A 15,456-nucleotide genomic window follows, 5' to 3' on the forward strand; every position below is an offset into this window, starting at 1 on the left:
TGTTTTCTTAGGCAAACCTACCGAAAGTAAGAAAGGGGTTGTTGAGAAAATATTTAATTAATTTGCTATCATTGGATGTTTTCTTTGAAAAGCGCCTGAACCACAATGCTTCTTTCCTAAATATGAAGTTCTCATTTTTATAAAAATTTATAATATTAAAATGGTCACTTTATTCAATGTCAAGTAGATGCTCATTTATAGCTATCAAAACGCTTGAAAAAGAGAAGTGTAAGATTTATCTTGGCTTTGGACAGCCTATTCAGTAAACATTTTTTTATTTGCTCGTTTGTAAGGATAAGGCAAAGAATAAAATCTAATTTATTATTTTATTGGAAGTCGGTATCAGAATGATGCAGGACTGTGGATTTAAGAAATCTGTAAATCTCTTTAATAAAGGCCTGGGGAAATATTAGTAAGAACAAATGTAAAATGCCTGACAGTTACATTTCTAAAAGAAAAACACAATAATCTCATTAAAGAAATTACTGACAGCGGCTCACTGATGTTAATAGTTGAAGTAACAAAGGACATACAATATCAGAAAGTAGATTATTTTTTTCCTCTTTTAGAATGTTGCTATCGATCTAACTTATTGAGCATATCAAAATAACATGTTGGAGTTTTTCACTCACCAATTCTCTTTTTCAGTAATACTAGGAGATTTAGAATAAAATATACTTTTATTTAATAAATAATTATAACTTAAACACAAAGAATTGTGCAACCCATTAAAGAAAGAGGTTTATATGAAAATGGTACTGAATTCTGCAACATAAGAACTATAAGGAAGATTGCCCTGAAGCCAACCAAATAATTGTTACGTTCCTGGATATATATATACACATATATATACACACACAATTATATATGTATTTATATAGAAAAGATTTTGCATCTTGAAGGTTATAAAGGAAATTATTTAGATATATGTAGTAAATTCATAGTCTCAAGAATTAGAATTTTATTTTTTTCTTTTTCATACTCACTTCCTCTTATCATCTTTAACAAAGAATGAGTGAATTATTCCCTTAAATAAAGGTCAAGAAGAGTCCAATAAACAAGAAAGAGGATTTTGCTTTAAAGGAAAAAAGGCGTTTGTAAAATATTACCTATATTATCTCCCTAATAATCTTATATACTAATAGAGTAGGGGATTGGGTCACTTTAGGTCTATCTAGTGCTTTTTGAGATACTTTGTTCAATATGCCAAATTATGTGTATTGTATCATACTGAGTATTACCCATTTGGATCAAAATTAAGAAAGACAGTTTGTACACTTAATTCTTTAATCTTTCACCTGAGCCTCTTAAATGTTTCAGTGTTCTGAAAGCAGCACGGTTCTCTAAGATGTAGTAAATATTCAATTATGTCCATTTTGTACTTGAGAAAATGAAGGCACTTAGAGACTACTGATCGGAATAATGTTTTGAAATGTGTTAACGCAGCTAAGGAATCTTAAATCCTGGGCTGAGACTCACCGGGCACGTTGCCCGACAAAGACCTCAGCAGTAAGAATCTGAATCCCAGCACACTGTGGGAATTTAGACAACCCTCAGATTAGCACTCTGCCTGCATTTCCCTACATCAAAATTCAAGATGAAATGGTTTAAATTTTACGTGCAATTTCTTTGATGGAGGAAAATATGGGGAAACTTAGGAATGCCTTTCCTGGTTTAGGAAGAGACATCGTATGCCTTAATATTATAACAACTAAAAATATAATATGCAGATAAAAATACTGCTTCACATCACTAGTTGAGAGATGTTTAAGATAGTGGTCAAACCATATAGTGAATTTTGCCTAGAATCTTTACTTGCCAAAGTAAAATTTTACCTAAAAGCCTATATGATTTATACACTAAAATCTGTCATATAACTTGGAAAAACAAGATTTTAATTTTCCATACGTTCACCTATATTCTAAAAAGTCAAGTCTTTAATTATTTCATCTTTGGGTCGTGAGTTGTTGGTACAGTAAAAGAGAGGCTGAAAAGTGAAGTAAGAAGAAACACTTTTCTAAAGAACCAAGCCAGAAAAAAGAGAGAGAAATTCTTTCTGCTCGAGGCATACGAACCCATTTGGATAGCTTGTACATTGTATTTACAAAAAAAAATTTTATATAGATCTTGTTCTTAATTGTAAAATACCTTTAACATACCAAAGTTTCTTGCAAGGAGCCAAAATGAATTTACATAGGTAGTTACTGACACATTGAATTGGTTTAAGGGTTTGTAAGGTTATTTTGGGGGGATTTGGACCAGAAGAACCCTAATAGGGTCTAACAAGAATCATTCTACATGTAGCAGAAACTATCTCATAGACATAATTAAAATAACCTTAAACCAAGTGTAACCATTCTTACTCCTGGCAACCTACAAATGAGAATACGGGGGTGGCTTGCATTTTCCCCAGAATCCTCTGGTGAATTAGGAAGGGGGAAAAGATATAGGAGGACATGGATAACAGTTTGTTCTCATGTCCACAGTGTCCAGAAGAGAAGAGGTAACATTTACGGAGCACCAACTATGAACCCTTATATGTGTTTCCTCACCTGAGTTTTTAGAAATAGACTTTATTTTTTAGAACAGTTTTAGATTCACAAAAAAATTAAGAAACAGTACAGAGAGTTCCCATATACCCTGAACCCAGTTTCTCCCATTATTAACGTCTACATTAGTATGGTACATTTGTTACAATTATTGAACCAATATTGATCCCTTCTTATTAACTAAAGTCCCCACTTTATTCAGATTTCCTTAGTTCTTATCCAATGCCCATTTTGTTTTCCAGGATACCATCTAGGATACCATTTACTTGTCATTTTTCCTTAGGCTTCTCTTGGCTATGACAGTTTCTCAGTCTTTCCTTGTTTTTGATGACCTTGACAGTTTTGAGGAACAGACAGATCAGGCATTTTGTAGAATGCCCTTCCATTGGAATTTTTCTGATGTTTTTCTCATGATTAGACTGGAGTGCCTCATTGATTTTAATCACAGTCCTATTGGGTTGATATTTTGCAAATCTGGAAAATGAAGTGAACAGAGTTGAAGTAAATTAGCCACAGCGCCACGGTAGCGAGAGATCTGTGTGCTGCCCCTGCCTGCGTTCGTTCAGCTACATGGTATTGTTTTTGCAGCTATTATGCTCTTATGTTTAAAATATGCCCTATATTTGTTTATTTATTTCTATAGGGCTTAATTTGTTTTCCCATGTGAGAGGGGTATAATAGCCTACTCTTCCGAAGGAAAAATGAACAAACAGGTAAATAAAAGCACACGGGAACACAAAATCAGTTTGGATGTTTAAATAAAGAAAATAGCTGGGTTCACGATTCTTTGGATGTTAACATAGTTAGTATCCTTCAGCAGTCTCCACTATAGTGTTTTTTAGGGTCAAGCTAAAATAGCTAAAACTATTTAGACATTTCCTCCCCTTCTGCATCCAAATCAATGGTAATCAAAGCCCAAGGATAGACCTTTATAGACAAAATGCTTTTCGGGAGCCAGGCTGTTGCCTTAGGCATCACAATTGACTTACAGTTCTTAGGTGGTCAAAGGGACAACTTCTGGGAGGTTAAAACAAACCAATCAACCAGGATGTGTGATGGTGGGAAAGTATGCTTCATTTGGGGTAATACCTTTGACACTTCTCCTGCCCTGTTTTCAACTATCCAGTGACATAACTATTAATCAGAAAATGAGTTATGAATGGAGGTAAAAGATGAATCAAATTTGTCCTCCAAGAGACCTCTTTTAGCTCTTTTCTTCTGCGTAAATACAGTGTCAGGGGCATGACTTGCCCATGGAAGGACAATTGGTAGTTATGTATGACAATAGAGCTGTTTGAAGGACTTAGCTTGGGAACTTTTAAAATACACAGATATCTAGGTTCCACTCTAGGCTAATTGAATTAGAGTCTCTGGGAGTATGGCCTTGACATCAGTATTTCTGGATTGAGAACTACTGACCCATATCCATCAGAAAAAATTCCAAATTATGCAATTTGCCAAAAAATCTTTTATCAATGCATATTTAACTAATTGAGGACATGCCAATTTCTATGTGTACAAAAATAAATAAGAAAAAAGTACCTGCTGTCAAGAAGAGAGAGTCTAATAGAAGCCCCTACTTCTATTAGATGGAGCAGTAATCAAAATACAATGTAATAGGGGCAATAGTCAAGGCAGCTACAAGATGCCGAGGAGTGCTCTTGAGTGAGTAACCCACACAGCATCAGGGAAGCAAAGAGCCAGCTGAAGCGGTGGTACCATCTTGCTGTACAATATAGGTAAAATTACACGAGCTCTTAGAGCTGGGTTTTTCATTAAAAAATGTGAGCCTACGTTATATCTAAGGTTCATTAAATATATATTTGTAAGAAAATGCTACTGTGTGCTAATTGTTTAACAATGCCTTTTGGAGTACTGTCAGACACAAGGTTAAATTTCCAAGCTGGGCAAAGTTTGGTACCTATGTAATTAACCAGCCTTCCTCATATGCAGAATATTTCACACACACAGATGCACACAAATTGGTCACTTTTTCCAATAACTATTGCTGCACAGCAAATCACCCCAAAACTTAGTGGATTAAAACAACTATACTTAGTTTGATCACAAATCTGCAATTTGGGCAGGGAGTGGTGGCAATATCTTGTCTCTGCTCCATTCATTATCAGCTGGGGGCTGGGACTGGAGGCTGGAAACATCTAGGCTCATTCATTCACATGTTTGGTGGTTGATGCAGGGGCTTAAACAGCTGAGAGGCTAGAATAGCCTAGGGCTCCTTGGGCATCTTCTTCTCTCTACATGGTCTCTCTACATTGTCTTCAGCATGGAAGCACAGGGCTCAAGGTAGATGTGTGTCCTAAGAACGCCAGAGTAGCTATATCACTCTTACATACCCAGCCTCAGAAGTCACGCAGTATTTCCAACACATTCCATTGTTAAAAGTGAGTCACTACCACCAACCTCCATTTAAGGGGAGAGGAATGAGACTCCATTTTTTTATGAGGGGAGTCAAGATATTTGCAGACCACCATGATCACCGAACAGTAGAACTTTCTACATGATAACATTTAGTTTTGTACACAGGGTTTCTTTTGACCTTTTAGTTGGATATAATCAACATTTTATTATAGATGCAGAAGTCAGTCAATACATAATTAATATCAAGGACTGTTCAAAAGAAATAACAGCTGCTTCCCTATGATGGCAATTCCTGGAAAAGTTAAAGTCCAGTGAAGAATAGCTAATAATATTTACACAGTATTTATCCATAGGCATTACCACGTAGCCACTAATACACTTCATATACTTTATCTCATTGAATTCTTCCAACAGTTCTATGAGGTAGTTACCTGTGTTATTCCCATGATAGGGGGTCATACAGGTGAAGGAATTTTCACAAGTTCAAAAAGCTATAGCCAAGGGAAGACCAGGGATTTTCACCAATTAGTTCTCATTCCAGAGACCAAGGTCTTAAGAGTTATACAGACGGTCCCCAACTTAGGATGTTTAGACATGATTTTTCAACTTTACCATGCTGTGAAAGCAATACGCATTTTGTAGTAATTGTACGTGGAATGTTGAATTTTGATCTTTTTCTGGGCTAGCAATATGTGGTACGGTATTCTTGGTGACTTGGTAACACCATTGTAACTCGAGAAGGATCTGTAAGAACCTATAAGATAACAGTTGCCTAGATATTCTGGATGATGAACTTGCTCACATTGTTTATAAAACTTCTTCCTTCCAAAGGGTATGGAATTTGAAACAAATCTATCCTAATTCTTGTTTTCTCTCTCAAATTTTGTTCATATTTTTTATTGTGATCCAATACTGTTCATTTGCATATTTAGGTGCTTGGCATAAACTGAATCAAGTAAAATTTGTACTCAACCTTGACTTCCCAGCTTAAAAATCATTAAAATATTACTAAAGCTCTCTCTAAAAGGCCCAATAAAGTTAGGAAATCATGGATTCCCCGTGTCTTCTGACAGTGGGAAACCAAAGCACCTTGTTATCTGCTGTGTGTGATCCATACCTGTCCTCTGAGTGGACAACGGGAAATCTGTAAAGAACACGTGAAACTTGGTTTAAAATGAGTATGTTCCCCTTTAAATATATTCTTTTGTCTACTCTGCAGAGTGCTTTGTCAAAAATGTCTGAATCATTTCACATCTCATTGTTACATATCCCTGTTCATCTGATGAAAGTAGATGTGATGTAAGCAATGAAGACGGAAAAACTTTCCGGGAAATGCACTCCCCCCGTACTCCACCCCCTCAACATATTATTAATCATGTTAGCAACAAAATGCTTTTCCATTCAGGACCTCTGCAGTCTCCATCCAGGGGAGGGCTTTGGGTGTTTCCAGAGGCTCCCACTGTGAGGCAGAGGCAACAGCAGTGCTGTGTGCTCAGCTGCCTAAATAGGTCATGGGACAGCGAGGCAAGAAAGAAATAAGGTGTCAGGTGAGGTGGAGATCAGGTAATCAGTCTGGAGCAAGGGACAAGGGGGGCAGGGGAGAGGTGAAAGAAGGGGACAACAAGGTGAGGATGGGGAGAAGCAGAATCCTAGAAATGAAAAGCATTTGAATAATCGAACACATAAGAACCCAGGTCTTCTTTCCATCTCTCTGTATGCAGCTAGATGCCTTTCTAGGCTCAAAATTTTAATTCAGAAATATATTCTGCCCCAAACTATATCCTTGCCATGTCATTTTAGAGACTAGAAACCAAATGGGTTAGATATCTTCCTTACTTACTATGCTGTCCCTGTATCCTAGAATCAATCTATAGTTATTAACGATGAAGATGCTTAATATATTCATTCAGTAAACTATACGGGGTCCTTAAAATGTGTAAGGTTCTGGGGACATAAAGATGATTACAATGTAGTTTTTGGCTTCCAGGTGAAGCAGACAAATATATAAATGTTAGTACAATGTGATTAATGCTATAATAGATGCACATGCAGTGATAGATGGGATAGCTTCACACCGGAGCTGTGGGAGAAGGCTCTTCAGAAGTGAACTGAATGGTGGAGGAGAGAGCCAATGTTCCCTGGAAGAAAAGGATTCCACAAGAGAGGGCTCAATTTGTGGAATGGCACAGAGAACAGAGGGTATTGGGGTATGGGAGTTGTCTGGGGTTTCTGGAGCTAAGGGTCTGTGGCACGGGTGATAGGCTGGTAGGAGTGTCCAAGCTGAAAAGAGCCTTGCATCCTGTGCTTGGAGAGTTAGTCTAGCATCATATTCGCTAGCTCTCATTGCTTATAGTAACCCAGTAGAAACACTGCATACATCTAAAACTTATCTTTTCAGTGCCTCAATTTTCTCATCTGCAATATAGGGATAATTATTTTGATTTTCATTCCTACTGTCGATGCCTAATTCATAATTTCGTTGTTGCTTGTCTATACTATTGGAATAATCTTCACAATTGCTTCCCAAACTTCAATCTCTCCTCTTTCTTAAAGCACATTCTTGTGCCATTACTAGATTAAAAACAAAAATAGAACAAAGAATACTAAAAAAAAAAAAATACATTATCATCCATCTTCAAAGTTCCTCATTTCCCAAAGAATATTCTTAAGTCCAAACTTTCTGAAAAGGCAGTTAAGACTTGCCACCAATTCCAACCTGATTTTATTTTATATCCCAATACATCCCATACTCTTACTTTCTTGGACTGTGTGACACACTACAATCTTTCGTTCATATGGTCCGTGTACCTGGGTTATTCTCCTCTTTGCCAGCATCTCCTTATTTAGTTTTCAAGACCCAGTGAAATGGCACTTATTATAGTCAGAAATAATATCTCTAGTTTCTGAGTTCTTTAACAGCCATTGTATGATTGAAACACCTTGGCCAGAACCATCATTCAGCTACGGCCAGTTGTGAGGTTTTAGCAAGACACTAACTGGGGCTCTGAGCCCCAGTTTTTTCCCCCAAAAATAAGTAAATAAGGGAAATAATGTCTACTTCACAGGGTAATTGCGTGATTTAAATGAGAGAAAACGTGAACAAAACTTTCATAACTCTGCAAGTATACATTAATGTGAGCAACAGCATGGGCTTCTCAAAAATAGAATGAGAAGTAAAAACAACAATTGCAAGCAGCACTTAAGTCCCCACAAGTCCACACACCCAATGTGTGATTGTGGACACGCCCCCAAATCTAACTACGGTGGGTGTATCCACAGAATTGGAGTAACATTAATAATCTCTGCATCATGGACTTGTGAGATGGTTCGATGAGATGATATATGTGAAAGCAATGTGAAAAGTATCATATTCTATGGCTGTACAAATATTAGTTATTATTGCTTTTGTCTGAAATCACCATGACCATTTTCTATCCTGTTAGAGTTAAGTGCTCATCTTATAACACATGAAATTGTAAGAAATTTTAGGGTAAGGTGAGGTTTTAATCATGTTTATTCTACCATAGAATAAATAAGTGAAGCTCATAAGATCAGTGTATTTCTCATCAAAAAGCAACACTGCTCGTGTTTGGTGGGAGAGCAGTCTGTGCTTGGGCAAGGCCGCGCTCCACAATCGCAGCGTGTCTTCCCTGCCTGGGCGTTGTCACCTACGTGGTAGTGTGGGTGAAAGAGCAGCTTGTCTCTTACATATATTTCAGTCTCAAAACATCTGAATCACTAGGGGAAAATTCCTTTGCCCTTACTCATCCTTATCAGTACAGTTCTTCCTCTGATTTTTATAATCACAATTTCCCACGTTGCTATAGTTGCAGCCCTCATCTTCAAGCAATGTTCCTCCTCCACTATCTAATGCTGCAATGTACCATTATTTCCTTTTACATGATAACGTACTGGAAAAATTCAATTTTCACATCTGTCTGGTGGATTTTGACTGATACTCTGCTCTCCCTATGTCGATATTACTGGGAATTCCATGCATGTAAAACCGAATAGTGCAGAATGAAAACCAAATGTTAAGCTTTAGCTCTAGCACAAGGAGCTTCTTTTTCTATTGCACAATTGTTTTTGGAAGCTATTCCTATCACTCAACACTTTTTTATTTTTCATAAAGCATGGACTACATGAACAATTATTTTTTATATGGATGTACTTCTGGGTCATTCTTAATTGATTAATGTTATATATTGAATGGACAATTGGTTTTAGTGTTTTTTTCCATCAAATGCTGCCTATTTCTATCCAAGACTTACAAATTAATGACATACCTAGCATTGGAGTCTAATCTGGAGTCTTATATTTTTCAATGTGAAAAATAAGAATTATGTAAGTGCCAAGAAAAAACTGGAATGTGGTCTTTACACAAAACTAGTGTCTTTACAACCAATAACCTTGCAACATCTGTTGGTGATTTATGTTGTGAAAGTCATAATAAATATTAGGAGCAATAATTTTGCTCCTCATGTCCCAGCAGAGGGTGAGGTGCCTGGGAACAGGCTGTACAAGTTGATAAACTTTTGGTGCCCTTTTTCTTACCGGGGAAATCAATTGGTTTCAAACACTTAAGTAAGTGATTGTTACTGTTTATCGTTGTAGTTACCTACAAAATGTGAAACCAAGGCTTTCTCTGACAAAGTCCACTAAGCATGATGTGCTGAATTCTGACCCCTTGAGTGTAAGTTTCAAATGTGGGCAGAAGGAGTACCGGGAGAAATGAACACTGTCTGAGCATCTGCTACATGCTGGGCTCTGTGAAAGGGATTTCTTCTCATTATTTCAGCTCTCTTCTGAGCAACCCTGTGAGGTAGATGGTATTATCTCCACCTTACACATGAGTACCTTGAGACTCAGACTTCAGACTTGTCAGATTCCAAAGCCCAAGCTCTTTCCACTTGACAAAATGGACGAAGCCGAGGAAGGTTTCCCTGCACAAGTTTGAATCAAAGACAACTTCTGCTGTAAAAGAACCTTTGTGCAGTCTTGACAAGGTTTCTGGTCTTGACCATACTTACCAATAATATCTTGAACTCGGTGAAATTCAGATCTCTCCAATTAATAACAATTGCAATATACAGACACAGTGCGTTAAGTGAAGCATATTAATTCAGTTCCCTGATTTTTAAAAAATCGTTGGATTAATAATGTCATTATTCCCAAGAAAAATTAGATTCCCTTTATCACCAAATGCATGCTGACAAATGACATTTATACAGTGAGTATTGAATGAATGCCTGTGGTAGGGAGAGAGTAGAGAGGATGGTATCAGAAATAGAGCATGGGCACAGGACTCAAGGGGGTGGAGGATGCAAGAAGGACAAACTACAGAGGAAACAGGAAAGTCGAAGAGGACTCTTTATTGTCACTTCCACCAGCTATCTTGCAGCTGAAGTTACCAAGCCCAGAGGTTTGCAGCTAAGTCACTTCTCACAGTAGGTTGGCCTCAGGGTTGGGTTTGGAATTCAGATTCCTGCCCTTGGGGAAGAGACGATCAAAATTTGCTGGTTTGAAATATCCTACAATGTTATGTTAACAGAGAGTTCTATTTCTCATAGGTAATACCTAGTTCTTTGGAATTTACAAAGTATTTCCTTATCTATCATGTTATTTGAGCTTCATAATAATCCTATGTAGTATTATAGGAGAAGAGGAGAACATCTAGGAAATGATGTTTTAGAACTATTAAAATTTCAAGTTGAGGTCTTTGTTTCTTAATTTTTGATATCTTTTTCAGCACTTTAAAATTATGTCACAGTTTTCTTATCTATATCATAAAGATGCTAATGTCTTCCCTACATGTCTCCAGGGCCACTGAAGAAATCAAATGAGAGACTTCCGTGAAAATGCTCAGGAAACGGCAAAGCTCTATTTTGTTACTACCGTTGGGAAGCATTTATTTCACAGAAGCTCCCTGAAGGAAGGTATGATGTCCATCTTGTCTGCTTGAGAAGTATAATGTAGTGATTATAATAGAGACTCTGAAGTTAGATTGTATAAGGTGATTTCTAGCTCTGCCAGTTACTAGCTGTGTGGCCTTGGGCAAGTTACTTAACCTCTCTGTGTTTTAGTTTCCTCATTTGTGAATTAGAGATCACAGAATTGATGAAAGGATTAAATGTGTTAATGTACATAAAACGCTTTGAATGGTCTGACACATACTGAGTTCTGTTTAAATGTCAGGTCTTCCTATTAGCAATTATTGTCACCACTATGGTCTGACATATTGTAGATGATTAATACCTTTTTTGGAATACATAAATTAATAAACATAGAGCAGGTGGGACAGTGTTGTAGTCCAGTATTGTAGGACAGGAACAGAAATTATAGAAACAATTTGCCTTACGATCTAGTAAAATAATGGGTGCTCATAATGATGACTGAGTCATCCAGAAAAGTTACAAATAAGTTCAGAAGGCTGTAAGCCAGACAGATGACTGTAGAATTTCCCTGCATGTCGTGAACAAAGCACTCTTGCACGTGTCTTTCATATAATTATTGCAACAAACCAGGGATGTGCATCATACGTCACTCTATGGAGAGGGAAGAAAATGCGACACCCAGGGAGGTTCATTGATTTAAGTTCACTTGGAAATGTATGGACATAAGGATCCGGATTTTCTGAATCAGGTGTATTCTCCACCGCTCTAGACTCCACTCAAAGCTGAGCGGTTACCTGTCAGACACAGTTCTGTGACCCCGCATCACTGAAATCATGTCTTTCTGTTCAGCTTGCAGTCTCCTCCTTATCCTCCTAACCAAGAGCAGGGGTGGGAGGAAGTGGATTAGGGATGAGAACGAGCATTCTGAGAGCACCTAATCAGGATCAGGCACCTCGAACGGCATCCCCTTTATTCTTTTCCCCTCAGCTTTATTGAAGCATAATCAACAAATAAATTGTATATATTTAAGGTGTACACATGATGATTTGATATATGTATATATTGTGAAATGATTACCACAATCAAGTGAATTAACGCATCCATCACCTCACATAGTTCATATTTTTTTGTGCGGTGAGAACATTTAAGATTTACTCTCTCAGCAAATTTCAAGTACATAATATAATATTATTAACTACAATTAGCATGCTATACATTAGATCCTCAGAAATAATTCACCTTATGACTGAAATTTCATACCCTTTGACCAATGTCTCCCCATTTCCCCCATGGCTCAGCCCCTGGCAACCACCATGCTACTACCTGTTTCTATGAGGCTGACTCTTTGGGATTCCACATATAAGAGATACCATACAGTATTTGTCTTTCTCATTCTGGCTTATTTCACTCAGCATAAAGCCCTCCAGGTTTATCCATGTTGTTGCAAGTGGCAGGATTTTCTTCTTTTTTATGTCTAATATTGCATTATATATATATTCCTTTATACACACACACACGTATATATACACATATCACATTTTCTTTATCCATTCCTTCGTTGACAGACACTTAGATTGTTTCCATGTCTTGTTTATTGTAAATAATGCTGCAATGAACATGGGTTGCAGATTTCTCTTCAAGATCCTGATATATCCTTTTGGACATATACGCAGAAGTGGGGTTGCTTAATCATACAGTAGTTCTATTTTTAATTTTTTGAGGAGCCTCTATACTGTTTTCCACAGTCTCTATACCAATTTATATTGCCACCAACAGTGTACAAGTGTTCCCTTTTCTCCATATTCTCACTGAAACTTGTCTCTTGTCTTTTTGATAATAGCCATCCTAACAGATGTGAGGCGATATCTCACTGTGGTTTTGATTTGCATTTCCCTGATGATTAGTGATGTTGAGCATTTTTTCATATACCTGTTGGACATTAGTATGTCTTCTTTGAGAAAAATGTCTGTTCAGGTCCTTTGCCCATTTTTAAGTGGGATTACTTGTGCTTTTTTGCTATTGAGTTGTAGGAGTTCTTTATATATTTTGGATATTAACCTTTTATCAGATATATGGTTTGCAAATATTTTCTCCCATTCCATAGTTTGCCTTTACATTTTTTTGATGGTTTCCTTTGCCGTGCAGAAGCTTTTTTGTTTGATGTAGTCCCACTTATCTAATTTGCTTTTGTTACCTGTGCTTTTGGTGTCATATCCAAAAAATGATTGCCAGACTAATGTTAAGGAGATTTCCTAGAGTTTTATGGTTTCAGGGCTTATTTTTAAGTCTTTAATCTATTTTGAGTTAATTTTTTTGTGTGGTGTAAGATAGGGAACCAATTTTATTCTTTTGCATGTGGATACATATCCAATTTTCCCAACACCATTAATTGAAGAGACTATCCTTTCCCCATTGTGTATTCTTGGCTCCCTTGTCAAATACTGGTTGACCATATATGTGTAGGTTTATTTCTGGGCTCTTGATTCTGTTCCATTGGTTTATGTATCTATTTTCATGCTAGTACCATACTGTTTTGATTACTATAGCCACGTAGTATAGTTTGAAATCAGGAAGTGTGCTGCCTCCAGCTTTGTTCTTCCTTTTCAGGATTGCTTTGGCTATTCAGAGTCTTCTGTGGTTCCATACAAATTTTAAGACTTTTTTTTCTATTTCTGTGAAAAATGCCATTGGAATTTTGATAGGGATTGCACTGAATCTTAGATAGCTTTGGGCAGTATGGACATTTTAACAATATTAATTCTTCCAGTCAATGAAAACAAGGTATATTTCCATTTATATATGTATTTAATTTCTTTCATCAATGTCTTATAGTTTTCAGTGTACAGATCTTTCATCTCCTTGGTTAAATTTATTCTTAAAATTTTTATTGTTTGGATGCTATTGTAAATAGAATTTTCTTAATTTCTTTTCCAGATAGTTCATGGTTAGTGTATAGAAACACAACAGTTTTTTATATGTTAATTTTGAATTCTGCCACTTTACTGAATTCGCTTATTAGTTCTAACAGTTTTTTGGTGGAGTCTTCAGGGTTATATTCTTTATTAGAACACTGTAGATCAGGTAAATCAGCTAGAGTTGAGTGAGTTAGCCAAGACTGCACAGCTAGCAGGTGGCTGAGAAAAATCTATATCACAATGTGACTCCAAAGCCGTTCTTTCCACCTTGGAGGGAGACTGCCTCATGTAGCCTATTTCTACAGTGAGATCTGCCATGAGCTCTGTGTGAAGCAGCTTTGCACTTACAGAATGGCCCTCAGAGAAACCTCCTGATCACTCAGCGATTACCAGTCTCTAAGCAAAACAGACTACCTTTGCCAGGATGGTGACAGACCTGACATTTTATACCTTAGTTTAGCATTTCTCAAAATGTGGAATGTGAGCTACAGAGTCTTATTAAAATTCTGACAGTTGCACATTTTTTAATGTTTTCAAAAATAAAATTAGTTGTTATAACAGGAGAAAGAGAAATTTTCCTCTACGAAGAGTTTATTGAGTAAAACAATTATTGGTTATTTTAAAGAAAACATTATGTAAATAAAAATACAGGTGGTGTGTGGACTTGGACAGAAATCATGGAAGGAAATCATGGAAGGAAACCAATTATATTGAAGCACGGTTATCAAAACATTAGAAAAACCAAATTATGACATAGTAATATATGTGCTTCTTTAAGGCATTAAGTGACTAGTTCTGAAGGCAGATCTATTAGCAATTGCAATTTTGAAGTAGTGATGAGCATAAATGCTATTTTGAGAGATCTGCAGTAACTATCATGTGACAGGAAAATATCCACGCTTTCTCTTGGTGCCAGAGTCACAGGTACTGTGAATACCACTGTGCTTTATGTCTGCATTCATAACTGAAAGAACAAGACATTTCAGGAGAAGTTAATGAAATTCAGATACAATTCTTCTCCTTTAAATGCTCTTTGAATTAAGAACCTCTGGTCAGGTGTCCAAATGAACTGGGTTCAAATTCCACTGCAGGCACGGAACAGCTGTGTTACCTTAGCAAGTGACTCAGGCTCTCTAAGCCCCTAAAGGGAGAATGATAATGGGATTTTATAGACTTTATGGGTTTGTAGTGCCAAGGTTATGCACATACAGTACTTGGCACAGTGTGGGAACTCCCTAAATGTTATAAGCTTGCTCCTAGGGTTCCAGTGATAGTGGGGGGTGATCATTCAGCCAGGGGCTACATTCTAGGCACAGCCCAACTATCAGAGACCTACTCAATTCCTGACTTTTCTCCAAGGGGCTCAAATGAAAGGATTCCATTTTTCTGCAGGAAATTCATGATCCTACTAAATGGGCTTGCTTTTGTTTAAACGTGCATTTTGTGGCTAAGAAAAAATGATTCCATCGAGGCATGCATGTAGAAGAGCAGATGAAAATACGGATATTAAATACCCCTCTTGTTTTTAGGGTACACAGTAACAGGGAAAGATGATATATGCAGTGCCACTGTCTGAAGCAGTAAGCATTAAAAGTGATGACATTAAAAGGGGAACAGAGTTTACCAAGGAATTCTGTGAGTAGAGAAGGTATTAGAATTTTCTCTTCTAATGTACTCTATTATGCTATTGTCTAGGTTGGATCTACTCTATGAAATGGT

The 15,456-nt window shown here is 37.0% G+C and overlaps 2 long non-coding RNA genes across 3 annotated transcripts in view; one reads left to right on the top strand and one right to left on the bottom strand.

Moving 5' to 3' along the window:
- The window catches only part of LOC131405935 (uncharacterized), a 101,184-nt gene extending 90,263 nt beyond the window's left edge, over positions 1-10,921 (top strand). For both annotated transcript variants that reach the window (XR_009220037.1, XR_009220038.1), the window contains one exon: positions 10,750-10,921. This is a non-coding gene — a long non-coding RNA (uncharacterized LOC131405935). The remainder of the gene's footprint in view (positions 1-10,749) is intronic.
- The window catches only part of LOC131405934 (uncharacterized), an 82,050-nt gene continuing 68,466 nt past the window's right edge, over positions 1,873-15,456 (bottom strand). Inside the window, exon 7 of the long non-coding RNA XR_009220035.1 lies at positions 1,873-3,023. This is a non-coding gene — a long non-coding RNA (uncharacterized LOC131405934). The remainder of the gene's footprint in view (positions 3,024-15,456) is intronic.

The sequence above is a fragment of the Diceros bicornis genome, chromosome 5 (assembly GCF_020826845.1).
Source record: "Diceros bicornis minor isolate mBicDic1 chromosome 5, mDicBic1.mat.cur, whole genome shotgun sequence".
Classification (NCBI taxonomy): Eukaryota; Metazoa; Chordata; class Mammalia; order Perissodactyla; family Rhinocerotidae; genus Diceros; species Diceros bicornis.